We start from the raw sequence: 9,559 nt of genomic DNA, 5'->3' as shown, positions 1-9,559 counted from the left end.
TTGTTCTTTTTCTTGCACATGTTCCTTTGGAATGAATTTATTTTCATTCTTATTCTGCTCCGGGGATGTCAACGTATATCCCATTCTGGGATAAGCTATTCCAAGATTATTCCCATCATATCCCGTCCCGGTTCAGTATTTTTAGTGCCCGGTTCAGTTGGTTTTTTGATCCGGTTCAGATTTTTAAAGTGTTTGGACCGGGTTGCCTGACGTAGTTATTCCAACCAGGGATATCCCATTCTAGGGATATCCCGGCTTGGGTTATCCTATTCTGGGGGATATCCCGGCTTGGGGTATAGGGGTTTGAGGCTTGGGGACTGGGTTTAGGGTTGGGCTGGTGTTTTTGGGCTTTTGTTTCAGTGTTTGGGGCTTTGGATCTCTTAGGTTTTGGATTACTGGGTTTTGGAAGGGACCAAAATATATACCCAAAATTTATAAACCTTGTAAATTATTAAAAAGGAATTGAGGATGAGGTTTCCTTTTAATTGAAACGGGCTTTTTTTATAATAAATACAACAAGCCAACTCTAGGCCATTGACGGGGAAGAAAATAAGGAAACCAGCCACGAAGAAATGAAGCTTCTCTCTCCTTTGTTATAGGATTTATGAATAACCTCGATTCCAATCTCTCTCCTCCTGATATATCTCTGGCAATAAAACTCCACCGTTTCTTTCTATCTTCGTTTGTTGGGTTTTGGCTCAGATTGACTCCTGGGTAAGAATTTGTGCCTTTGTTTCACAGTTCGACTCCTTATTTCTCTTCTCCTAAAGATTCTTCTCATTTGAATCTTTGCCATTATCGTTTTTACACAAATTTTGGTTTGGAATTACGGGTCGATCATTTGAATTTTTACACATGAACTTTGTCTTTTTTTTTTGTCATTGCCTTTTCATTTCTTTTTATAGTTTGGATGCTTTTTTTTTAATTTCTATTTCAGTGGGCTTATTTTATACTTTTTTCTTTTCAGGTGTAGAATCCACTGTTTCGTTCCATTCTTCAAATCCAAGGCGCTTGGTCTGGTTGGGTTTGTTCCTATCATCTCTGATAAGGTAAAAGCATGTGTTTCTGTTTGTTTCTAAATATTGTTGCATTCTCCAAATTTTGTATCAATGTATGAATGCTAATTTTTCCTTACTCTTTGTCACTCAAATTGGTAGGAATGCACATGACAGAGGAATTGAAACACAATTTTTAAAGCAAAAAAGTATGTTGGATTGTTTTAGCATAATAAAATCATATCATTTTAGTTGTAAAAGGTGTAGTACATTTTGGAGTCTCTAATGTCCATTTCGTGCTTCAAAGAAATTGAGATGCACTGCCTTTCACAAGCTGTGGAATATCTTCCTTGCCTAAGGTTATTTTGGTCATCATGATGAAATTGTGCTTCAAATTTAGGATGTATTCCCTGCATAACCTATAGGCTTCTTCATTGTGGGCTTCGCCACTAGTTTTAGAAAACAAATGGTTTGCTTGACCTGCTTAATGGGGTTAGTTGAGGTGGCAAATGTTTCAATTGTGTCCATTAAATTAAGAAATTTCAGGTTGACAATCTCACTTCTGCTTTCTTTGTTATGTCAATGGTGGCAGTATGTTGATAAAGACTGGTGTACTGAAGATAAGCCCTGGACACGATCATAATGATTATGTTCTGGCTAGAAAGCTTGGCCTTCCTATTCTTAATGTTATGAACAAGGACGGGACATTTAATGAGGTTGCTGGACTGTACTGATAATATTTGTGGACTTTCTGAACAAATGCTAAATTAAAGTTTCCTGTTCATCTTTTCTTTTTTCGTACTTATGGTGGTGGCTCTTAAATTTTAGTGGCCTTGATTGGTTTGAGGCACGGAAGAAATTGTGGTCTGATCTTGAGGAGACTGACTTAGCTGTGAAAAAGGAACCCCACAGTTTAAGAGTACCGAGATCTCAGCGTGGCGGAGAGGTGTGCATGTTATCTTTCAGTTATATTCTTTTTGTTTTTGAAGTTACAGTGTCGATTATTATTCTCTCAGTAATTCTTTCTCTTATTTGCCCATTTTATGGTTCTTTTATTAGGTAATAGAGCCACTAGTAAGCAAGCAGTGGTTTGTAACAATGCAGCCTTTAGCTGAAAAGGCTCTTCTTGCAGTTGAAAAGGGAGAATTGACCATTATTCCTGAAAGATTTGAGAAGGTATGATGGAAAGCATAACACTTGATATGGACTCTAACTTTACTCACCGCATCACTTTCCCTTAACCTATGCTGTTATGCCTTATCAATGTTTCCTAATTAAAGTACCTGCATTTAATGCTCATGTCAACATGTTTAAGGGGACACAAATAAAAGGTATGACCTTCTAAGCATAAGGAAAATTTTGGAAACATGCATGTTCCCAGGTAGGACAGAGTCATTTCCGATGATGGTACCATTTTAGTCATTTTCCAGTCTCCATCTAGCTAACTCTCCCTCCCTGCTGAGAGGATGGCCACATTTTGTCATTCTTCATAGTGCAACACCCCTCAGCACATGCTACTGTCATCTGGGACCTTTCTTCCTATTTAATCGATATTTTACTTGAAGTTTACTTCTGTTGGCTAGTTTCTGCCTTTGCTCACTTCTGCTTATTTTGATTACAGATTTATAATCATTGGCTGACAAATATCAAGGATTGGTGCATAAGCAGACAGCTGTGGTGGGGACACCGCATACCTGTTTGGTACATTGTTGGAAAAGACTGTGAAGAGGAGTACATAGTTGCTAGGAGTGCTGAGGAAGCTCTTAAGAAGGCTCGTGATAAATACGGAAAAGACGTAGAAGTTTATCAGGATCCAGATGTTCTTGACACTTGGTTCTCAAGGTTGGTTATTCAATTTTTATTTCCTTAACTATGATATGATATCATCATTTTAGGATGGAAAGTCATTTTTTACCTAGAGTTTCTCCCTCTTTTTTGGTACATAATTAGCTTTCTTCTCTAACTGATTGGACGGGATGATATTATATTACAAGCTAGAGTTCACAACCAGTCTTTGTCAATTCTATTTTTGATGTCCCTTTGGTTTTATTTTCTTATTATGTCGTGTTTATGTTAGGGGATCTGATTAGGATACTGATTTTGTTGGGATTTGGTTCTAAAATTTATTTCCTAAAATTTCCTTATTAGTTTAAATAAAACTTTCCTGATAAATTAGGATATTCTGATGTCATATTTTTATTTTCCGTATTAGAATAAGAAAGTAGGGTTTTGCATCTTATTTCCTAAATTATAAACCTCTTTATGAGAGAAAAATTATTCATGAATAAAATAAGTTGAATGTTTCAGCAAATCAAAGGTAGGCAACTCCTTTAGAGTTCCACAACCATATGAATCAAAATAAGGGAAAAGACCCGTTCTTCAGATTGAATTCTTGCGCTACTCAGCTGGTGCCTCAAACCCAGACTCGGGACCATAATAGTTTATTTCTGTTATCACCTTTTCAAGTAAATAAAGGATCTTCAAATAAACCTGAGGTGGTATTTGTATTGTAATCTTTAACTAATGTAATAACAGTGTTTAGATGATGCAATATTTTCAAACTATCAATCAAATAAGTGCACCTGTTTTTTTTCTTCTTCCTGTATGTAAGTTATTGATTAGATATGAAGAACTATTCCAAAAAATCTGCTGACATGTCCGAAATGAAAAAGGATAAATCATGTTTTGAGTCTTTGAGATCACATAGAATAAGTGGTAGGATTTCCTGTCACTTCAATCTTCCTAAGTTGAAGTTTCACTTACATCCTGACCTGTTCGTACCTGGTAGGAAAGTTCTGATGGTTTTCTGAGAGGTCCAAGGTTGAGTCCAAATATGTTTGATATCTAACTCTGGTGCAAAAAATATTGAGGCAACCGTGTTGATTATTTGAAACATTTTGTGTGAAGTTGGGTAAAGCACTTTATTGTGATAAATGAGTTGATTTGCTGGGCTTTTTGAGTAATGCAATAACTGGTAGAAAATGGCGTAAGTTGCTTTTTTCAGCCATCTTCTTCAACTTGAGTTTTAAAGGTTTTGATATGGTTCTCCCATTCTCTGGAAATGAAACTTGTCATGCACAGATCAATCTTTCTTTGTGTGATAAATGCTATATGTTTTGCTGCTTGCTCTCTTTCAGTGCATTATGGCCTTTCAGTACTCTTGGGTGGCCAGATTTGTTGGCAGAGGATTTTAAAAGGTTTTATCCGACAAGAATGCTTGAAACTGGGTATGAGCCGCTTTGTTTAACTCCTATTGCTTAGATGAGGTGCCCTATTCTTTTCCATAAGAGAGTGCTTCTATTGTTATTCAATAACAAATTAGAGGGCATTATAGCATACTTGGTCTTAAGAAATTCCATTTGATCTACTTTTCTATGTTAACTGTTGGCCATAACACTTTTTCTCTTTGGACAGCCATGATATATTGTTCTTTTGGGTTGCAAGAATGGTCATGATGGGAATCGAATTCACAGGAACTGTTCCATTTTCATATGTATATCTTCATGGTCTAATCCGTGATTCACAAGTAAGTACAGTGTCTGAATCAGGCTACAACTTAGGTGCCCATTTTAAAGTACAAATTTTTTTCTTGAGTTGTGTTCCCCTTCATCTGCATCTATACTTCTGTCATTAGAGTTCCTTTTCGAAATAACATGACACTAGTTCCATTGCTCCCAAGACTCAAGAAAATATATGCCTAACATGTAAGTTGTTTCAGGGGCGTAAAATGTCTAAAACTCATGGGAATGTTATTGATCCACTTGATACTATCAAGGAGTTTGGCACTGATGCCTTGCGATTCACTCTTGCTTTGGGAACTTCTGGTCAGATTTGTCTTCTACTACAGGCAACATGTTGGTAATTCAATAATGAAAAGTTGTGTCATATAATGTTCACTACTGTTCTAATGTCCATGGTCCTAGCTTATGATAGTATGTCTAATTAGCCAATTTCCTTGAATAATCTCTAGGATCTTAATTTATCTACTGAAAGGCTAACAGCGAACAAGGCCTTCACAAACAAATTATGGAATGCTGGCAAGTTTGTGCTGCAGGTTCTTCCTAATCGGGATAATGTTTCTAGTTGGCAGAATATAGAGGCTTGTAAGGTTTGTTCCTCTTTTCTCATATTAGTGGTATAGTATTAGACCGTTGTCTTCAGAATGTGTTTTCCGTCTTTTAAGGATTCAGAAAGTGATTTGTTTATAATTTATGCTTTTGGTTGGTTTAAAATAGTTTAACTATTTTGGTGTAGCATAGGGATATTGAGTTGCCAGGTATCAAATTGTACACTGTGCTTGTCACAAGTTTTCAGTGAGAACTCTTCATTAGTATCTAAGCTGTGACTTAAAATTTGCCATAGGATGGATGATCTCTTTACAGTCAATCATCCACGGCAGATGTAAAGATTAAATAATAAAATGACAACTTCAATTAAATAAAAAAATAACAAATTAATAATTCAAAACTGATTAAGCCCAATGAAGAAGCAACTTGGGTTGGATTTCTATGCTTCCTTGAACTGTGTCGGTCTCCTTTACTTTTGTATTTTGTTTTTGTTCTTATTTAGTTTCTCTTGAAGTTTTGAATGGATTAATTAGATAGGTGAACTGCTCAGCTGCTTCTTCATTAAATGAGTGTATTAAATAGTATTATGTTACCGTTGCGGAAGATTTCAAGAATCTTTATTTTTTGGGCAGTGACTGCCCCGCTGCCCGTTTTCTTTAGCCTTTTCACATCCCACTTCCTTCCCAAATTTTAAATACTCAAATCATGCTTCATTCCATACATTCCTTCTTTCTTTTTTGTTTTCATTATTCTCTCTTCCTCCCTTCTCGTACTTCGCGGATTCTCTTTTGGTCTCATTTCAATTTTTTCCTGTCATTCTTTTATAGCTTTGTGTACCCACGGGCAAAACACACACACAAACATTCAACAGTAGGAAGATAGTTTTCGTGAGAGGGAGAAACCCTTAAGTTTTTCTCTGCCGGTTCTGTTTGTTGTGATGTTGAAATTCCCTGCTTCATGGGAGAGTCATTTCAGGTATGAATATTTACGTTAACTGTGTATTTGCCTTTTCTTGTATTTTTTTTTAATTTCAAATCTATGCTGTTTTTTTTCTCTGTTGATTTTTTGTTTTCATCTTTAGAATAAGTTTGTCTCTACCTTTTTATCTCTATTTTAATTCTCAGATCAATGCTTCTTTTCTTGTTTTTCAGTCTGCTTTTGTTCCAGTTTTTCTGTTTAGTTCCTGTGGTTTGTGATAATGGGCATGTTTTCATAGCTTATTGTCTCCTCATTTTCCTTTTTTAATAACATTTCTTCCCCTTTTATTCTCTCCTTTATTTTATGTCTGTCTCATTTCAAATTTTACCTCTTATATTTTTTTATCTTTTTTGTAGCCGACGCCCGAAAGAATTCAAAGACACACTATACTGTGATTTTCTCTGCGGTTTCTGTTTTTGGGATTTTTGGTTTCCCTTGCTTCATCAGTTATGAATCTTTGCTTCAACATTGTCTTTTCCGTTTCTCTTTTAATTTAAGAACTATGCTATTGTACTGGTATTTCTTGGTTTATTTTATGGCTTTTGGTTTTCAGGTTTAGAAATCAGCAGTAAAAAAAGTCTGTTAATTACTTAAATGGGAAGCAAAAAATCTGAAATTGTACTCCCGTTGGCAGTAAATGACCAGCTTATTCCCATATTCTGTCCTATTTTTCCTATATTTCTAATGTTCCTTTCTCCCTTTTTAGCTACTTTTTTTCCCTTCTTTACAAATATTTTCCTTCTCTCTTGTTTTTTCTTCTCTCAGCCTCTTTTCCTGTGTTTCTTCAATCTATAGCTCTCCCGTTCATTCGCCCTCTCTCTCGATATCCTTTCAATTTTTTCCTTAATTTTTTAGGTTCGGGTTACCAAATTCTGTTTTTTGTTTTTTGCTGTTTCTTTTCTTTTTGTAATTTTTGAAACCCCCTACATCATCATTGGAGATTGATTTCAGGTATGCATATAATTAAACTCTCTCTTTCCTCATTATCTCTGTTTTTAGTTGCAGATATATGCTTATTTTTACTAATATTTTCATTGTGTTTTTTTCAGGGATTTTGTTTTTTTAACAATAATAGTTTTTTACCAATGTGAGTAAGTTTAGGTTTTATTATCTATTAAATATATATGAAACTAATTGACCCGACGTACATAAAACAAATCAATGTAGTCCGATGTTCTGCCTTGGAAAGATGAAAATGTACAATTGGTAGCACTGTTATATTCCCTCCCTATAAATTACAAAACCAATTACTGTACCCCTCTAAATATTTTATCTTACAGGTAAAAATAAAATAAAAATATTATAATATTGTAATGCTAAAAAGGAAAAGAACAGGCTTGAATTCATGACTCAGTGGAAGCTTCTTCTTCCCAATGAAAGAGTCGACATTTCAGGTATGAATATTTAGTTTTCCTCTGTTTTTGCCTTTTCATGTCTTTTTTTGTTTCATATCTATGCTTCTCTACTTGTATTATGTACACGCTTCTTTACATGTTTTTTTGGTTTTCAAGATTGATTGATTCCACTCATCTTGTAATATATATATTAATTCGAAATCTAAAACTGCTTTTATGCTTTTTGAACATCATGCTTCGGATTTTTCTGTTTTGTCATAAAGAATCTTGTATTCTGTACACATTTAAGTTTTGTGCTATTGTTAATTTTCCCTATTCTGATTGGTTCCACTCATCTTGTAATATATATATTAATTCGGAATCTGAAACTGCTTTTATGTTTTTTGAACATCATGCTTCGGCTTTCTCTCTTTTAATTTAATGTTTATGGCTTTTCACTTGTATTTTTGGGTTTATGGTTTTGATGTTTAGAAATTGCTGTTTTGCTATGTGTTTGAAATTTATTGATGTGTCCTGTGACTTACTTTGTTGTTTTATGCTGTTTATTTTATTCTGGTATTATGATGTTCTTAATAAGAGGACCTAAATTTAATAAATAAAGTGTCTAAAAAGAATGACAGGTACGTGAACAAATAATATATGAAAAGAAAACATTTTACATTTAATTATTGTTTTTCAATAAAGTTTACAATAACTGAAATGTCCTTCATGTAAACTCCTTTATATTAATTGATAAACCAGGTCCGATCCTATTTAATATTTATAAAAATATTTTTAGAAGTATTTTATGTAATTGTTTTGCAGCAATTTACATAATGCATATATTGTGTATTTATTTCAAATAGTTTTCCATTCTTAATAGAAACATGGCAGTGATATTACATTATAATTTCTGAGGGAATAAGAAAACAGTACTCCGAATATATTGTGAATTTAAGGGCCCTTTGATATTTAATTTTCTACTTTATTCTGTTGGAGGGATATTCCGGGATATCCCAACATGGAATAAGGTATTCTTGGGATATCCCTGTCAAATTTATCTGCGGATTTTGATGTTTTAGTGGCCGGTTCAGATTTTTATCATTCTTTCTATTTTTTTCTGTTTTGTCATAAAGATTCTTAATGAAAAAGTAGATTTGTAGTACACAATATATTTTAAGTAGTGTTTTCCTATTCCCTCAAAAAATATAATGCATTCAAACGTGGAGAATTTTCTGTTTCTAATAGTGTTTGAAATTTATTGATGTGGCTCAGACTTTGTTGTTTTTATTTTATTCTGTTATTACGATTTTCTAAGAAGACCAAAATAAAAAAATAGGTGTAAAAAATATTGTCAGATACAAATAATATGTGAAACGAAAACATGTGACTTTTAACAATTGTTTTTTCAATAAAGTCTACAATAACAGTAACATCATGCATATATAATTATTTCAATAGTTTTCCATTGTTAATAGAAATGTGAAGTGATATTTTGACATGTGAACCCATTATATTTTTTGAGAGAATAAGACAACACTTGATAGATTATGCCCTTTGATAATTAATTTTCTACTTTATCTTGTTGAAGGGATATTTCTGGGATATCCCAAGCAGAATTAAGCTATTCCGCTGAAATCCCAACTTGATTTAAGGTATTCTTAGGATATCTCTTCCAAATCCCGTCCCGGTTCAGTGTTCTATTGCCGGATTTTGATGGTTTAGAGGCCGGTTCAGACTTTTTTCGAGTTTGGACCGGGCAACCTGCCATGGTTATTCCGGCTCGGGATATCCTATTCCACGGATATCTCGGTTTAGGTTTATTCCATTCCATGCATATCCCGGTTTGGATTTATTCTATTCCTTGCATATCCTGGCTTGGGTTTAGGGGTTTATTGTTTTAGGGGTTTATCGGTTTGGGGGTTAGGGTTTGGGGTTTAGGGTTTTGGGTTTAGGGGTTCGGGGTTGGGGGTTGGGGTTTAGGGTTTTAAGGTTGGGGGTTTAGGGTTTTAGGGTTGGGGGTTGGGGTTTGGGGTTTGGGGTTTGGGGTTTGGGGTTCGGGGTTAGGGTTCGGGGTTTAGGGTTTAGGGTTGGCGTTTAGGGGTTTAGGGTTTTAGGGTTTAGGGTTTAGGGTTTGGTGTTTGGTGTTTGGTGTTTTAGGGTTTGGGGTTTTAGGTATTTTAGG

At 34.6% G+C, this 9,559-nt stretch overlaps 1 long non-coding RNA gene and 1 pseudogene across 1 annotated transcript; both read left to right on the top strand.

Annotated features, from left to right (window-relative positions):
* Positions 1-302: 302 nt before the first annotated feature.
* LOC105796243 (valine--tRNA ligase, chloroplastic/mitochondrial 2-like) lies at positions 303-5,106 on the top strand (annotated as a pseudogene).
* A 3-nt stretch (positions 5,107-5,109) lies between these two features.
* LOC128039679 (uncharacterized) lies at positions 5,110-7,623 on the top strand. Its single transcript, XR_008194140.1, has 2 exons — positions 5,110-6,037; positions 6,397-7,623. It is a non-coding gene; the product is annotated as an uncharacterized LOC128039679 (long non-coding RNA).
* The last annotated feature ends 1,936 nt before the right edge of the window (positions 7,624-9,559 follow it).

The sequence above is a fragment of the Gossypium raimondii genome, chromosome 3, assembly GCF_025698545.1.
Source record: "Gossypium raimondii isolate GPD5lz chromosome 3, ASM2569854v1, whole genome shotgun sequence".
Classification (NCBI taxonomy): Eukaryota; Viridiplantae; Streptophyta; class Magnoliopsida; order Malvales; family Malvaceae; genus Gossypium; species Gossypium raimondii.
This window is presented reverse-complemented; position numbering and strand designations above follow the sequence as displayed.